Here is a 5,127-nt window from a genome sequence, read left to right on the forward strand (position 1 = left end):
TCTTCTCCTTCTCCTTCTCCTTCTCCTTCTCCTTCTCCTTCTCCTTCTCCTTCTCCTTCTCCTTCTCCTTCTCCTTCTCCTTCTCCTTCTCCTTCTTCTTCTTCCTCTTCTTGGAAGTTCAACAGTTTTAATTTCACACCTGTACTGTTCAACTACTTGCTATTTAAGTTATGGCTAAAAAGTACCCAAGTCTTTGTCATACATGTAAGTTGACCACTACAGTCCCCCAACCAGCGGCATGCCTGGGCTTCAATCATCCCTCATTTTCCTTTTGATACTATCAGTGTTCTCATCTTTCACAATTTTAAAATTAATTCAACTAACACTGGCCCTTCTTGTTTTGTCCTTTCCCTGTTTATAAGGATCACAGCCTGCTGGGCACATGAAAGGTTTCAAACTACTTCACAGCAAAGAGAAAAAAATGTCATTTCTTCTATAAATTTTTACCCAGTTGTGAAAAGCTAAACATTAGCTATCCTTTCATCAAATTAGCACAGAACAAAGACACACAATTGTACCCAGTACAGTGAGATCAGAGTACAAAAACCATCAGCCACTGGGAGAAGCTAAAATACTCAGGTTACCTATTTAGTCTCTGGCTAGAAAAAAATTTGCCAGTTACAATGAAATAAAGTAAAAACGTAGTCCCATCTTGTTTGCTTTTGGGGTTTTAACAAACAGAAACCAGGCAAGGTGACTCAACACCTATACCTTGAAGGTGACAAGGAACGTCGTATTCAATCTCATCATGTCTTGAGGGGCTTAAGAACAGAGTTCCGCTGGGCGGTGGTGGCACACGCCTTTAATCCCAGCACTTGGTAGGCAGGGGCAGGCAGATTTCTGAGTTCGAGGCCAGCCTGGTCTACAGAGTGAGTTCCAGGACAGTCAGGGCTACACAGAGAAACCCTGTCTCGGAAAAACAAAACAAAACAAAAACGAAGCAAAGCCAGCAAGCAAACAAAAGAACAGAGTTCCATCCGCCAGAGGGAACTGTTCCAACACTGGAGGGCCCGGTGGCACAAAGCACAGTTTACAACGTTTCTGTGGCTGCCAACGTCACTGAGGGCTGCCAGAATGAACTTCCGTAGATCTTCACCTTGGCCTACTTGGGCATCGTCTTCCATCCGGACATGGAAAGTGTTTAGCTTATGCCTGGGGATGTGAGTGAGAAGTTCAGAGAGGTCCAGCTGCCACAGGAACTTGACAAGGAGAGAGGTCCAGCAGCCGCAGGAACTGTACAGGGGTGTCAAGGTGCCCTGCCCTGTGTACAGACAGACCAGCCAAACTGTAATCAAAGTGGCCATTTCTGAACACGTGGCCTCCTGGCATGGCCTTTTTGTGAGGTTCAAGATGGATGACATTCTTTAAGAATCCCCCAAGGTGCCGGGCGATGGTGGCGCACGCCTTTAATCCCAGCACTTGGGAGTTCCAGGCCAGCCTGGTCTACAAAGTGAGTTCCAGGAGAGCCAGGGCTATACAGAGAAACCCTGTCTCGAAAAAGCAAAAACAAAACAAAGAAAAGAATCCTCCAAGGTACCTGGAGGAGCAGGGACCACTAAAGTGGACCAGGGAACGGAGAGAGTAGCCTGTGGGTGGGGCCGGCTGGCCAGGGAGCCACAAGGGGAGGGGGGGGGGCACAGGCTGCAGAACTGATTGTCTTTTCCTGGGAGTTCTGCCTGTCCATGGAATGCCGCCGAGGAAGGTCATGGTTCAGGCCTTTCTGGGGCTTGTTCAGGGGCCTGCATTTTTTGCCTCCTCCCCAGCCTCCCCTGGAGGCCTGGCTGTGTTCTTCTCTGACTCAGACTTCTTTTTTTTTTTCCATCTTGCATTCGTGTTACCTGGTACCAGTCTGTGTCCTTTTCGAAGTGAGCCTGCGCACAGCGGCAGGAACAGAAGCGGAGAGCCAGGTCATCGTCCTACTTGGTCCGCATGTTCTGGTGACACTGCTTCTCATTCCAGCCGCGGGCCCTGCCATCCTTTGGCTAAATCTTCTCTATCACATTATTCGTCATGGAAGGAGGTCAGGACAGGAACTCAAACCGGGCAGCAGTAGAGTTCGCGGAGGGGTGTTGCTTACCGGCTTGCTCAGTGCCCAAGGCTAGAAGTCTTGGCTTGTCTTGTGTATACCTTGAAATCCCTGAGAAGCAGGAGCCAAGGAAGGAGTGGACTTGCTAGCAAGGTGAGAGCAAGCCGCCAACAAGCAAAGGTTCCCTTCTTCCAGATCTTTATATAGCTTCCAGCAGAGGACTTGACCCAGATTAGAGATGGATGGGTTAAAGGTCTTAATATATAGGGCACGTCTTCCTTCTCAAAGATCTGCCCGAACTGGAACATGGTGCTAAATATGTTCTGGGTACAGAAGGCTGGAGGGGTGCCAGCTGTATGACGGGCAGTGAGGGGGCGTGGTTGGAGGGGGCGGGACTAGGGCCAGGGAGCTACCCAGGTCTCTGAGATGGTTTGGAAGATCAGCAAAGGCCTGGTTCTGGATCCAGGCAGCTGAAGAAGAGAGACCAGTGTGACCTAACCTGACGACGCAGTCCGTTCTGGCCTGGGACCGACAGGAAGAATGCCTGAGTGGAACTCTGTAGAGCCTTTGGTGGCCATTGCCCTCCAGGCTGCAGCTTCCTTCCTCCGGTTTTGTGTTTGTTGCAATGATTTTCATGACAAGTTCTTTTACAAAGTTGTTACATTTTATTTACCGGGGACAGGACACCCCGTGCTGCACATGTGGAGGTCAGAGGACCACTGGTGGGAGTCGGTTCTCTCCATCCTCCGTGTGGGTCATGGGGTGATGGGGAGCCACCTCAGGTCATAAGGCTTAGTGGCAAGCTCCTTTACCTTACTGGCAGGATGCTTGATCACATTGTGAACCCCCAGATTGTGAGCTGGGGAAGCCTGGAGGTGTGGCTCGGTCCTAGCATGCACCCTTAACCCAAGAGGTAAATGAAGTCAACCCTAGGTCAAGAGGTAGAGCAAGCATCCAGTGGACAGGGAGAGAACGGAAGAGAAAGGAGGGATGGGGCTCAGCCATTAAGAGCACTGACTGCTCTTCTGAACGTCCTGAGTTCAAATCCCAGCAACCATCTCTAAGTCTTCATTGGTGAAATCAGACGACCAGGATTTTTTTTTTTTAAAGATTTATTTATTTATTATATGGAAGTACATTGTAGCTGTGTTCAGACACTCCAAAAGAGGGTGTCAGATCTTGTTACGGATGGTTGTGAGCCACCACGTGGTTGCCGGGATTTGAACTCAGGACCTTCGGAAGAGCAGTCGATGTTCTTAACCACTGAGCCATTGCTCCAGCCTACGACTGGGATTTTTTTTTTTTTTTTAAAGAACAGGCCCCTGCTTCTGTTCTATGTTTTGAAACAGATTTGAAAATTGTGAAAAAAAAAAGTGATTTTTTTGTTTTGTTTTGTTTTTTGTTTTTGTTTTTGTTTTTCGAGACAGGGTTTCTCTGTGTAGCCCTGTCTGTCCTGGAACTCACTTTGTAGACCAGGCTGGCCTCGAACTCAGAAATCTGCTTGCCTCTGCCTCCAGAGTGCTGGGATTAAAGGTGTACGCCACCACGCCCAGCTTTAAAAAAAATGATTTTAGGGCTGGCGAGATGGTTCAGTGGGTAAGAGCACTGACTGCTCTTCCGAAGGCCCTGAGTTCAAATCCCAGCAACCACATGGTGGCTCACAACCACTTGTAATGAGATTTGACGCCCTCTTCTAGCACATGTGAAGACAGCAACAGTGTACTTACATATAATAAATAAATAAATAAATAAATAAATCTTTTTTTAAAAAGTGATTTTAATATATATTTTTAGCTCTAGGCTTAAGGGAGAGGTGCTGAGGAAGGAAGTCTTGTTTGTGTATCTTTGAGGCAGGGTCTGCTGGAGCTCAAGGATGACTTTGAACTTCAGATTCTCCTGCCTCCCCCTCCTAAGCGATGGGATTACGAGCGTGTGCCACCACACCCAGTTTAGGCTGTGCTGGGAAGGAACTGAGTGCAGAGCTGTGTGTACAATGGGGCCAGCACTCTGCAGTGGAGCGTCTGCCCCACCTCCCCTCAAGTTTAACATTGTTTAGGACAAGGAGGGGAATAAAGGCTGTGGCTCTAGACACCTTCCTGCTTCCAGGTTGAAACCAAGAACCAGGATGACTGCCCGACGGTGCCTCTGCCTCTCTAACTTCCACAAACGCTTGGCATGCCCAGGTATTCAGAGTGCACGTGCACCTTTCTGCCATCTATAGATGCTTCTAGAATACTTCTTGTGAGCAGACCTGCCCTTACACGGGATCCAGGCAGGCTATAGTTTGTCACAGTATGCCTGCCTTCCCTTGGCTTCAGACTGTCCTCTGCTGCTGTCTCCCTGATTAGAAAGATGCCTGACTCCCTACAGGGCCTTGAACAGCACTTGAAAGACACTCCAGTAAAGCATGCTCTTACTGAGTCAGAAGTCTGCCCCAGCCCTGGCCCTGACATCTGTGTGACCGTAAGCATCAGCTCCTTCTCTGGCACAGGGAGCTACAAGTGGATGGTCTCTAAATCAGATCCAGTCCCTGAGACAGGAGGTAGCGTCCCTTGGGTAGTTAAGGATGGGGAGCACAGCAGATCTTGAGCAAGTCAATTAGCACTTGAGGATTCCTGAATAGAAGAATCCTTCTCTCGTTGGCCTCAGAGAACCTGCATAGCTTGTGGAGCCTGCATAGCTTGTGGAGCCCGCAAGCTCCGCAGCCTGCTTGTCCCCTCCCTTTCTAGGCACAACCTCTCTGGATGCTCTATTCCTGTCCCCAGAACCTGCGCCTTTAAGTTGGAGGGCTGCTTTAGGCAGCATCTTGGGGTTCGTAGTCACCCGGGTATGGGTGGGTCAACTCTGATGCCTGGAATCTCTTCATCCTGGCTCTGCCTTGTAGCCGTTGGCTCTGGAGCAGAGTTCCTGTGCCAGTGTTGACTGGCTTGATGTGGACTGTGGTCCAGTGCTTGGCTCTTCACTGTCCCTGGCTTCCTGGGTAGATGATTTAAGAAGCCACTGGAGAGATGGCTCAGTGGTTAAGAGCGCTGTCTGCTCTTCCAGAGGCCTTGAGTTCAAATCCCAGCAACCACATGGTGGCTCACAACCATCTGTAATGG

The 5,127-nt window shown here is 49.3% G+C and overlaps 1 pseudogene; it reads right to left on the reverse strand.

The window, feature by feature from the left end:
* Positions 1-226: 226 nt before the first annotated feature.
* Positions 227-5,127, reverse strand: part of LOC110326763 — an 8,989-nt pseudogene continuing 4,088 nt past the window's right edge.

Source organism: Mus pahari, chromosome 9 (assembly GCF_900095145.1).
Source record: "Mus pahari chromosome 9, PAHARI_EIJ_v1.1, whole genome shotgun sequence".
NCBI classification, from domain to species: Eukaryota; Metazoa; Chordata; class Mammalia; order Rodentia; family Muridae; genus Mus; species Mus pahari.